Source organism: Mus musculus, chromosome 6 (genome assembly GCF_000001635.26).
Source record: "Mus musculus strain C57BL/6J chromosome 6, GRCm38.p6 C57BL/6J".
Lineage (NCBI taxonomy): Eukaryota > Metazoa > Chordata > Mammalia > Rodentia > Muridae > Mus > Mus musculus.
The window spans coordinates 68,737,090-68,750,663 of NC_000072.6; the positions used below are offsets into that span (position 1 = coordinate 68,737,090).

The window sequence follows — 13,574 nt, forward strand, 5'->3', positions numbered from 1 at the left end:
GTATATGCTAGGGAGTTTCAGGATTTGCATGTTCACAGAAACTTCAAAATGTCCATTAATAGTTATCTGTAGATATCACTGGCATAAAAATTCATTCTTGTTTATGATTATACCTAGCTCTTTCTGTATTTATCAAAATTCAAATTGAAAAATATTGGGAGGCATCATTTCTAAGGAATGACAAGATAGTACATCACCACTCCATTCCCAGCACTGTCCAATTCATCTTAATCTATTTATGATTCTTTGACTACCAAAGAGGAACTTCTGTTTGATTCTCTTCTCAAAAAATATGACATGAAAACAACAACAAAAACTGTAATTTTATGTGCATGAGTGCTTACCTCTTGATGTATGCATGCCCATTGTCTATGTATTTATTGCTAGGAGAATTCAGAAAAGGATTTTAAAGTTACAAATGATGGAGATATTCACGTGTTTGCTGGGAACCTAACCCAGATCGTCTGCAAGAATAGCAAGTATTCTGAACAGCTAAGTGGACTGACTCTACAGTCCTGATTTTTTTCTTTTCCATTTGTGCCATATTATCACTCTATCATATAGAGAATATAATATATATGTTATACACATACTGCCTAATATACATGCTATGCCTACAATTATTGTTCTTTCTTTCTGTTTCTTTACATAAACCATTTTTTCTAGGTAGTAGAGATTTAGAAATCTGTCTCTCTAAATATGGCCCATTCAAACGTTCAAATCCTCTATGTTTCCTAAAGCTTCATAAATTTCCAGCAACAAACTCTCCCAAATCAAAACTAACATAGTTCTGGATGGCTGATTTTTGGCAATTAGAATTAGGTTGTTGAAAAGAGAAATGTATTAGGAAGGGAATATAGAAACACTGTAAGGGGATGGATAGAGAGTAAGGATGAGAGTGTGTTCATGCATGTTAGTAGAGGTGTGATGAGAGTTATATGGGCTTGTCCATGAGAAGGCAAGTAAGGATAGTTCAACAAGTAAGAGAATCAATTCTTAGAAGACAGAGGTGAATTAGGGCAAGGAATATCCCCAGGAAGGCCTATAGAGATGATAGACACAGGAGAGTTATGAAAATGAAACAGGTAAATGGATATACCCACAAGGAATGTAAGTCATGTTTGAAGAATACTGTTCATTAATTAATGAAGCCCACCAGTTACATATAGAAACCAAGTATTAAAAATAGTTATTCATTGAAATTAATAAGCCCTCTACTCCTAAAATGCAATTCAAAAGTATTACTGGAAAACTGTGGCTTATTTGTATAGAAACATAAATACAGGTCTCTGTTTATGGGTAAATAAATAAGGGGTATAATGTCCTATTATCCACAAAAAGAATTAAACTCAAGTTCTCTAAAACACTCACTGCTTCTAAATATCATTATTTATATAAAAAAGACCATTAATTGGGTGGTAAATCTAAAATATTACAAAGGGACCATTATTATAAAATGCAGTATAAAAATGTTTGAATGGCATTCCCTGCATGGGTGAATAATGTTCCTCTGAGAAGGATAGGCTTATTCAACAAAATTTCCACTTTTTTCCCAGATGTGGGAAATCTCCTTTTAATTTGTGTAGCACAGCCTAGGTGGCTCAAAAAATGCAGGCAATTGCTATGGCTATTGGCTGCTTGCCAGAATTTGTTGCTAAGACTGAATTGCTAAAGACACAGGGCATATAAATCTCAGGATGTCAATGAGATAAAGGTTGTAGCTTGTTTAAGATAAGCCCATGCTTGGAGTTACAGAACCACAGTATTATCACAGGTAGGGGCATTTAAATGAGTTTCAGAAACTTGTGAGAAGTTCCTAAAGACTCTTGTGTTGAAAATACATGAGAATAATATGAGTTCTTGTATGGAAACTATAAAAGTGAACACCCTCCTTAAACTTATCTAAGACACGCTTTTATTGGTTATTTTATTTATTTACATTTCAAATGTTGTCCCCCTTCTAGATTTCTCCTCCACAAACTCCCTATCCCAGCCCCCTTCACCTGCTTCTATGAGGACTCTCTCCCACCCATCCACCCACTCCAGCCTCTTTGCCCTAGCATCCCTCTACATTGGGTCATAGAGCTTTCACAGGACTAAGGGGTTCCCCTCCCAGTGATGCTCGACAAGGTCATCCTCTGCTACATAACCAGCTGGAGCCCTGGGTCTCTTCATGTGTATTCTTTGATTGGTGGTTTAGACCCTGTGAGCTCTGGAGATTCTGGTTGGTTGCTATTGTTCTTCCTATAGGGTTGCACACCACTTCAGCTCCTTCAATCTTTCCACTAACTCTTCCATTTGGGACCTGTGCTCAGTCTGATGGTTAGCTGCGAGCATCCTCTTTTGTATTGGTCAGGCTCTGGCACAGCCTCTCAGATGACAGCCATACCAGGGTCCTGTCAGTAAGCACTTCTTGGTATGAGCTTTAATAACTGGGTTTGGTGTTTACAGATTGGATTGGTTGCATAGGTGGGGCAGTCTCTGGATGCCCTCTCCTTCAGTCTCTGCTCCAGTCTTTGTCCCTGTATTTCCTTTAGACAGGAACAACTCTGAGTTAATATTTTTGTGATGGGTGGGTGCCACCCATCCCTGAACCATGGGCCATGTCTAACCACTAAATATGATCTCTACAGGTTCTCTCTCCATGCTCGGCATTTGAGCTAATGTCATCCCCATAGGATCCACGGAGCCTCTTGCTTTCCTGGCATCTGGGACTTTCTGGTGGCTACACCCACTTCCCCATCCCCCACTGGTACATACCTCCATTCAATTTCTAGACCCTCTGTACTTCTTTCTCCCAGTCTTCTCCCCCGCCTGATCCTGACCTTCTTTTTTCCTCCCTCTTGCTTTCCCCCACAGGTTCCTATCTCCTATGATTATTTAAGTTTCCCCTTAGTCTGACAGGAATAAAATGGAACCTCGGAGTTGTTTTCATTTGTAATTTGCTGATGCCTAAGGATAGTGAACATTTTTCAAATGTTTTTCAGCCATTTGAGATGCTTATTTTGAGAATTCTGTTTATATTTGTACCCCATTTTAACTGATTTTTTGTTGATGTCTAGTTTCTTGAGTTTTTTATATATTTTGGGTATCAGTCAGATGTAGATCTGGTGAAATATTTTTTCTTATTTTCTGCGTTATTGCTTTGTCTGCTTGACTATGCCCTTTGGCTCACAAGATTATTTTTAGTTTCATGAGGTTCCATTTATTAATGTCAAATCTTACTGCTCATAATATTGATGTTCTATTCAGGATGTTGTCTCCTGTGACAATGCATTCAACGACATTCCTCATTTTCACTTAACATGTTCAATATATCTGGTTTAAAAAATAGATATGAACCTTTCAATAAACAATGCTAATCCACATTAGCAAGAAATCATTCTAAAAATCCACAGAATTAGAGACATTAAGTAACAAAGGGGTCTCTAGAGCTAATTCAGGGAGTTCCCTGGGAATGAGAAACAGAATAATTTTCATGGATAAACTGAGATATGGTGAAGATAAAAACAGGAGGAATCAGAGTATGGAGGGAAGGAGAAAGAGACTATTAGAATTGGGGGGCATTTTGAGGGTAATGGGAAAACCTAGTGCAATGTAAATTCCATTCTGAGTGTGAAAATAGTGAATATTCATAGTAATGCGATAATTGTGTCCCAGATCTTGTGAGAGTTTCAACCAATGGCTGGTCGATCTTGAAACCAGTGCCATAAGAAACCCATGTCTGGAACTGCCAGAATGTCCAGAAACCAGAGGCTGGATAGTCAGGGGACCATGCATAAAACCAAAAACAACTGTCTAAAAATAGAAAAATCTACAAAATATTTTCTAATGATATTCTGGTTTACCCATAGAATGGAGATAAGTATCATTGTCATCAGAGAGCCTTTGTCTAACATTTGATGGGAAGAGATGGAAACACCCACAGCTGAACATTATAAAGAATTCTGGATCTCCAGTTAGACAGGAAATAACAACTATAGTAGCCAGAGGGGTTAAGGACAGCACAAGAGAATGGCCCACAGAAACTACTAATCATGGCTCATAGTGGCTTACTAAGAGCAGAAGGGACAGAAAAGAAATCCTGTATGAGATTGAGCCAGGTCATGTGCATATATTCTATGTGTATATATATATATATATGTGTGTGTGTGTGTGTGTGTGTGTGTGTGTGTGTGTGTGTGTGTGTGTGTGTATTGCTTGGTATTCTTATGGAACTCCTTACAGTGGGAGAGGGAGTTGTTTCCTAACTCAATTGCTGGCTTTGGGGACCCTTTGCTTTGTATTGGGTTGCCGTATTCAGCCTTGATATAAGGGTATGTGACTAGATTTATTGTAATTTGTTGTGCTACATTTGGTTGATACCCCTGGGAGGCCTGTTATTTTCTGAATGAAACTAGAGGAAGGATGGTTTTAAGGGAGAGAGGGGAGGAAGAACTTGGTGGAGTGGAGTCTAGAAGGACCTGTACTTGTAATATAATATTAAGAGAAAAATAAATAAATTTAAAACAATATTAAAAGTTATAAAAATAGAGAAAAATTTGTAACAATAGAAAATGAAGAAACTATGTTTTTGTTTCCCCAGTGTGGCCATTGGGAAGACATATAAATAAATGTAAGCAGACCTCATGGCATCACTCTATGGAGAATCAGAAAAAGTATATTTGTAGGACATAATCTTCCTCAGAGATTATCCTTGCCATTTTTTGGGGGGAAAGGTAGGAGCTGTTTGTGGGGTACAGGTTAGAATAGCCAGTGAGGTATTATATTTTATCTGTTACAGGTTATTGAGCCTTTTTCTGGAAGTAGTATATTATTGGATGGAGATTTAAAAATATGAATCATGACAAGCAGAAACTCATGTTGTAGGATAGAAAAGGAGATGTGATCTTCCTTCAGAACCTGCTGGAGGCCACTAGGGGACCTAGAGTACTCTCCACACTGCAGGACCTTGGGATCACCTCAGGATCACAGGTGAGTGGATCACAACATCAGCTCCAAACAATCAAGGAGGGTCTTGTGCCATCAAGAACAGGGACTGAGGAACCCCACCCAACCAGATAATGGGATCCTTTCCGGTCAGGGCCAGCCCCACCATCTTCTGCGTGAACCCAGCCCAGGATGCCTAGGGCCCCAGAGGATTCTCCACAACACAGGACCACTAGCACACCCAGGAACTCGTATTCACCTGAGAGCACATGGGTGACAGAAGCAACAGAACTTCTTGGACAGGATCTCTTCCGGCCTTCATCCTCAGCCAAGAGGCAGAGCTGAGACTCAGACCCCTGGGCACCTTCCTTGCCAGAGGAGACTGGGCCTACAGGGAGAGCTCTGACTTCACGACTCAAGAGGTGGATCAGAGCTCCAGACTTCTGGACAACTGCCCTACAAGAGGAGAGCATGCCTGCAGAGAGTGCTCTGACCACTGGAACTCAGGTGAGAGTTGGACTCCCAGGAGTGCTGACAGAGGCTAACAGAATCACAGGAGGAGGATAAAGCTCCAGCCAGAGACAGCTTGAACATTAACACCTGAGATTCCCAGGTGGTGAAAGGCAAACTTAAGAATCTTACTAACAGAAGTCAAGAACACTGGGCATCATCAGAACCCAGCACACACACCACAGCGAGTACTGGATACCCCAACACACCCAAAAACCAAGGCACAGATTTAAAATCATATCTCATGATGGTGGTAGAAGATTTTAAGAAGGGCACTAATAACTCAATTAAAGAAATACAGGAGAAAAACAGGTAGAAGCCCTTAAAGAAGAAACACACAAATGCGTTAAAGAATCACAGGAAAACACATCCAAACAGGGGATGGAATTGAACAAAACCATCCAAGATCTAAAAATGGTAGTAGAAACAATGGATAAAACCCAAAGAGAGACAATTCTGGATATAGAAACCCTAGGAAAGAAATCAGCAAACATAGATGCATCAGCAACAGAATAGAAGAAATGGAAAAGAGAATCTCAGGTGCAGAAGATTCCATAGGCAACATGGAAATAACAATCAAAGAAAGTGAAAATGCAAAAAGATCCTAACTCAAAACATCCAGAAAATCCAGGACACAATGAGAAGACCAAAGCTACAGATAATAGGAGTAGATAGGAGTAGATGTCACCTTAAAGGGCCAGCAAATATTTTCAACAAAATTATAAAAGAAAACTTCCCATACCTAAAGAAAGACGTACACATGAACACACAAGAAGTCTACATAACTCCAAATTGAGTGGACCAGAAAAGAAATTCCTCCTGACACATAATAATTAGAACAACAAATGCACTAAATAAAGACAGAATATTAAAAGCAGTAAGGGAAAAAGGTCAGGTAACATATAAAGGCAGGCCTATTAGAATTACTCCAGATTTCTCGCCAGAGACTATGAAAACCAAAAGATCCTGGACAGATGTTATATAAACACTAAGAAAACACAAATGTCAGCTCAAGCTACTATACCCATCAAAACTCTCAATTACCATAGATGGAAAAAACAAAATATTCCATGACAAAACCAAATTCACACATTATCTTTTCATGAATCCAGACCTTCAAAGGATAATAAAAGGAAAGCACCAACACAGAGATAGAAACTGCACCCTAGAAAAGGTAAGAAAGTAATCCTTCAAGAAACCTAAAAGAAGACAGCCACAAGAACAGAATCCAAAATTTAACAACAAAAATGACAGGAAGCAACAATTACTTTTCTGTGATTTCTCTTAACATCAATGGACTCAATTCCCCAATAAAAAGACATAGACTAATAGACTGGCTACACAAACACTACCAACATTTAGCTGCTTACAGGAAACCCATTTCAGGGAAAAAGGCAGACACTACCTCAGAGTGAAAGGCTGGAAAACAATTTTCCAAGCAAATGGTCTGAAGAAGCAAGCAGGAGTAGCCATTCTAATATCGAATAAAATCAACTTCCAACCCAAAGTTATCAAAAAAGACAAGGAGGGACACTTCAAATTCATCAAAGGTAAAATCTATCAAGATGAACTCTCAATTCTGAATATCTATGCTCCAAATGCAAGGGCAGCCACATTCATTAAAGGAACTTTAGTAATGCTCAAAGCACACATTGCACCTCACACAATAATAGTGGGAGAATTCAACACCCCACTATCACCAATGGATAGATTCTGGAAAAGCAAACTAAACAGAGACACATGGACACTAACAGAAGTTATGAAACAAATGGATTTTTAAGGTATTTTCTTCATTTACATTTCCAGTGCTATCCCAAAAGTGCCCCATACTCTCCCACCCCACTCCCCTACCCACCCACTCCCACTTCTTGAAGCAAATGGATTTAACAGATATCTACAGAACATTTTATCCTAAAACAAAAGGTTGTACCTTCTTCTCAGAACCTCATGGGACCTCCTCCAAAATTGACCATATTCTCTGACACAAAACAGGGCTCAAGAGGTACAAAAATTTTGAAATTATCCCATGCATCCTATCAGATCACCACGGATTAATGCTGATCTTCAATAACAGCATAAATAATAGAAAGCCAACATTCATGTGGAAACTGAACAACACTCTACTCAATGATAACTTGGTCAAGGAAGAAATAAAGAAAAAAATTAAAGACTTCTTAGAGTTTAATGAAAATGAAGCCACAACATAGACACAATTATGGGACACAATGAAGGCAGTACGAAGGAAAACGTATAGCCCTGAGTGCCTCCAAAAAGAAACTAGAGAGAGCATACACTAGCAGCCTGACAGCACATTTAGAAGCTCTAGAACTAAAGGAAGCATATTCACCCAAGAGGAGTAGACAGCAGGAAATAATCAAACTTAGGGCTGAAATCAACCAAGTGTAAACAAAAAGAACTATTCAAAGAATCAAACAAACCAGAAGCTGGTTCTTTGAGAAAATCAACAAGATAGATAAAGCCTTAGTCAGACTAACTAGGGGGCACAGGGACAGTATTCTAATTAACAAAATCAGAAATGACAAAGGAGACATAACAACAGTACCTGAGGAAATCCAAAACATCATCAGATCCTACTACAAAAGGCTATACTCGACAAAACTGGAAATCCTGGATGAAATGGACAAATTCCTAGGCAGATACCTGGTACGAAAATTAAATCAGAATCAGATTAACAATATAAACCGTCCCATTGCCCCTAAAGAAATAAATGTAGTCATCAATAGTCTCCCAACCAAAAAAAGCCCAGGGTTTAGTGCAGAGTTCTATCAGACCTTCAAAGAAGATCTAATTCCAATTCTCCTCAAACTATTCCACAAAACAGAAACAGAAGGCACTCTAGCCAATGCATTTTATGAAGCCACAATTACTGATACCTAAACCACACAAAGATCCAACAAAGAAAGAGAACTTCAGACCAATTTCTCTTATGAATATCAATGCAAAAATACTCAATAAAATCCTCGCAAACCGAATCCAAGAACACATCAAAACGATCATCGATCATGACCAAGTAGGATTCATCCTAGGGATACAGGGATGGTTTAACATACAGAAATCCATTAAAGTAATTCACTATATAAAAAAACCTCAAAGACAAAAACCACATGATCATCTCCTTAGATGCTGAGAAAGCATTTGACAAAATCCAACACCCATTCATGATAAAAGACTTGGAAAGATCAGGAATTCAAGGCGTATAGGTAAACATAATGAAAGCAATCTACAGCAAACCAGAAGCCAGCATCAAACTAAATGGAGAGAAACTGGAAGCAATCCCACTAAAATCAGGGACTAGACAAGGCTGGCCACTTTCTCCCTACCTATTCCATATACTAATTGAAGTTCTAGCCAGAGCAATTTGACAACAAAAGGAGATCAAGGGGATACAAATTGGAAAGGAAGAAGTCAAAATATCACTTTTTGCAGATGATATGATAGTATATATAAGTGACCCTAAAAATTCCACCAGAGAACTCCTAAACCTGATAAACAGCTTCAGTGCAGTAGTTGAATATAAAATTAACTCAAACAAATCAATGCCCTTTCTCTACACAAAGGATAAATGAGCTGAGAAAGAAATTAGGGGAAGAACACCCTTCACAATAGTCACAAGTAATATAAAATACCTTAGTGTGACTCTTAACTAAGGAAGTGAAAGGTCTTTATGGTAAGAACTTTAAGTCTCTGAAGAAAGAAATCGAAGATCTCAGAAGATGGAAAGATTTCCCATGCTCATGGATTGGCAGGATTAATATAATAAAAATTACTATCTTGCCGAAAGCAACCTACAGATTCAATCCCCATCAAAATTCCAGTTCAATTCTTCATTGATTTAGAAAGGGCAATTTGCAAATTCATCTGGAATTACAAAAAACCTAGGTTAGGAAAAGCTATTCTCAACAAAATAAGAACTTCTGGTGGAAGTTCCATCCCTGACCTCAAGCTGTACTATAGAGCAATTGTGATTAAAAACTACATGATACTGGTACAGTGACAGAAAGGTAGATGAATTGAATAGAATTGAAGACCCAGAAATGAACCCACACACCTATGATCACTTGATCTTTGACAGGGGAGCCAAACCATCCTTTGGAAAAAAAAGCATTTTCAACAAATGGTGCTGGCACAACTGGCGGTTATCATGTAGAAGAATGGGAATAGATCCATTCTTATGTCCTTGTACAAAGTTCAAGTTTAAGTGGATCAAAGAACTCCACATAAAACTAGAGACACTGAAATTTATACAGGAGAAAGTGGGGAAAAGCCTCAAAGATATGGGCACAGGTGAAAAATTCCTAAACAGAACAGCAATGGCTTTTGCTGTAAGATCAAGAATTGACATGTACTCACTGATAAGTGGATATTAGCCCAAAACCTAGGATACCCAAGATATAAGATACAATTTGCTAAACACATGAAACTGAAGAAGAATGAAGACTGAAGTGTGGACACTACGCCCCTCCTTAGAAATGGGAACAAAACACCCATGGAAGGAGTTACAGAGACAAAGTTTGGAGCTGAGACGAAAGGATGGACCATCTAGAGACTGCCATATCCAGGGATCCACCCCATAATCAGCTTCCAAACACTAACACCATTGCATACACTAGCAAGAATTTGCTGAAAGGGCCCAGATATAGCTGTCACTTGTGAGACTATGCCGGGTCCTAGCAAACACAGAAGTGGATGCTCACAATCAGCTATTGGATGGATCACAGGGCTCCCAATGGAGGAGCTAGAGAAAGTACCCAAGGAGCTAAAGGGATCTGCAACCCTATAGGTGGAATAACATTATGAACTAACCAGTACCCCGGAGCTCTTGGCTCTAGCTGCATATGTATCAAAAGATGGCCTAGTCGGCCATCACTGGAAAGAGAGGCCCATTGGACATGCAAACTGTATATGCCCCAGTACAGGGGAACGCCAGGGCCAAAAAAATAGGAATGGGTGGGTGGGGAAGTGTGGGGGATGCTATGGGGGACTGTTGGGATAGCATTGGAAATGTAATTGAGGAAAATATGTAATAAAAAATATTAAAAAAAAGAATTGACAAATGGGACCTTATGAAATTGCAAAGCTTCTGTAAGGCAAAATACACTGTCAATAAGACAAAAAGGCCACCAACAGATTGGGAAAGGACTTTTACCAATCCTAAATTTGATAGGGATCTAATATCCAATATATACAAAGAGCTCAAGAAGCTGGACTCCAGAAATTCAAATAACCCCATTAAAAATGGAGTACAGAGCTAAACAAAGAATTCTCAAGTGAGGGATACTGAAGGGCTGAGAAGCACCTGAAAAAATGTACACCATCTTTAATGATCAGGAAAACGCAAATCAAAACAACCCTGAGATTCCATTTCATACCAGTTAGTAAGATCAAAAATTCAGGTAACAGCAGATGCTGTCAAGGATGTGGAGAAAGAGGAACAATCCTCCATTGCTGGTGGGATTGCAAGCTGGTACAACTACTCTGGAAATCAGTTTGGAGGTTTCTCAGAAAATTGGACATAGTATTCCTGGAATATCCAGTAATACCTCTCCTGGGCATATAGCAAGAAGTTCAAACTTATAATAAGGACCCATGCTCCACTATGTTCATAGCAGCCTTATTTATAATAGCCAGAAGCTGGAAAGAACCCAGATGTCCCTCAACAGAGGAATGGATTCAGAAAATGTGGTACATTTACACAATGGAGTACTTCTCAGGTATTAAAGACAATGAATTTATGAAATTCTTAGGCAAATGGATGAATCTGGATGATATCATCTTGAGTGAGGTAACCCAATCACAAAAGAACACACATGATATGCACTCACTGATAAGTGGATATTAGCCCAGAAACTTAGAATACCCAAGATACAATTTGCAGAACACATAAAACTCAAGAAGAAGGAAGACCTAAGTGTGGATATGTCGTTCCTTCTTAGAATGGGGAACAAAATACCCATCGAAGGAGTTACAAAGACAAACTTTGGAGCTGATACTGAAGGAAAGACCATCCAGAGACTACCCCACTTAGGGATCCATCCCATAAACTACCACAAAACCCAGACAGTAGGCAGATGCCAACAAGAGCCTGCTGACAGGAGCTGTCTCTTGTGAGGGTCTACCAGTAGCTGGCAAATATAGAGGTGGATTCCCACAGTCATCCATTGGACAAAGAACAAGGTACCCAATTAAGGAGTTTGAGAAAATACCCAGGGAGCTGAAGCATTCTGAAGCCTCACAGGAGGAACATCAATTTGAACTAACCTGTACCCCAGAACTCCTTGGAACTATACCACCAATCAAAGAAAACTCATGGTTGAAATTGTGGCTCTAGCCATATATGTAACAGTGGATGTCCTATTCGGTCATCAATAGGAGGAGAGGCCCTTGGTCCTGTGAAGGCTCTATGCCCCAGTATAGGGGAATGCCTGGACTAGAAATAGGAGTGGGTGTGTTGGGGAGTAGGGGGAGCGGGGAGGGGATAGTAGATTTTTGGAGGGGAAACCAGGAAAGGAAATAACATTTCCAATGTAAATAAAGAAAATATCTAATAAAAATTAATTAATTAAAAAATAGTAACCATGCAATAAATATATTTTTTCATTATTAGTGAATAGTTTAACAGCTAGATTTATTGAGTAACTTGATATACTTTGCCATGTTTCCTAGTCTGACATCTTTAAAGACTAAAATCAATATTAGTAAAACAGAGGTTGTCTCCTCATTTAAAAAGACAAATGTAGTCCTTTTGAGATGTTGCAGTGATGTCCATACATCCATGCTCCATGCATTAGAGAGTTATAGAAGCAGTTTTTAGTAATATAATCCTGTGTTACCTATCATACAAGGAGGCAAAATAATTTCCATTCTGATCAATTTTCCAATAATTTGGATTAGAACTGCTATGGCATAGTTATTCCAACTGTGTTAGAAATTATTGAATGACTTACGTTGGTAGATCAGTATAAACATATATTTTTTTTTCCAAATTGGGATGAGACAAATAATCTAGGCATAAAATCAACAAATGTGTGTTTTGAATATGTATTAAATTGAGCTTAAAAGAAACAGATGTGAGATGTGTTGGAACTGATGTTATTACTTTTGGTTCTTAGCCACCAAATAAAAATTCTGGAAACCAAACAGGTCCTCTGAATAGATAGGTACTCCATTCAGAGTCATCTATCTGTTGAGTCCCAATAAATCCATTTGATGAGTAAATGTGTTTATTCTGGTTAGTTACATAGTAGTTGAAATGTTACACCCCTGAAATTTGCAGAAATTCCTCTCATTCTTCCTACCAAGGTTCTATTCTATATAATTGCCAGTCCACAGCAGAGTCATGCAAACTTTGTCTTAGATTGCCATCTAGTAATGAAACAAGAGAAGTGGCAAAAGGCTCAGACAACCCAGACCACACCAGATCGATGGGAAGTTATATATTTGTGTTGACCCAATCTTTTCTCTTTTCAGGGATTTCCGGTTTTGTAACATGCTACCACACTGTGTGAAAGATAGCTTCGGTTTTCTGTACTCTCCCATGTACATGAGATAAATGGTGCCTTGCTATCTCTGACTAGAAATCAGAAGATAAATTTCAATACAAGACAACTGAAACCAGTAGAGAGATCTTCCAAATCAGAATTTAATAGCCAGTCATAGGACATGTCTTTTAACAAGAATATGTGGAATCTATGGGATTAAATTTTAGATGGGAGTTTTTCAGTGCCCAGTATAGACAGCAAAGTAACTGGAAACTAGATTATAGTCTTATAAATTTTCACATTTGCAATATCATAATTGTGTTATTTAACATATATGATTATATCATACTATAAATGTGTACATGTAATATGTGTGTGTGCAAAAACACATGTATGTATGTTTTCTCAGAATAAAAGAGTTGTCAGCACTTGGATAGTAGGATCTCATTCTTTGGTATATTTAGAGATATCCTCTGTGAGTGGTAACATCTAGAAGTTCTTTTTTTTTATGTTCCATATTCATGCAAGATGAAGAGGAACAAAGACCACAGAGCTGAGATGAAGAAGTTCAGCTGCTCAGAAAATTATGCGTAACATCAGGAAATCTGTCTGCCCTCTAGAGAGCAAACAGTAGTA

The 13,574-nt window shown here is 38.5% G+C and overlaps 1 gene; it reads left to right on the forward strand.

The window, feature by feature from the left end:
* The window catches only part of Igk (immunoglobulin kappa chain complex), a 3,171,119-nt gene that overhangs the window by 1,181,454 nt on the left and 1,976,091 nt on the right, over positions 1-13,574 (forward strand).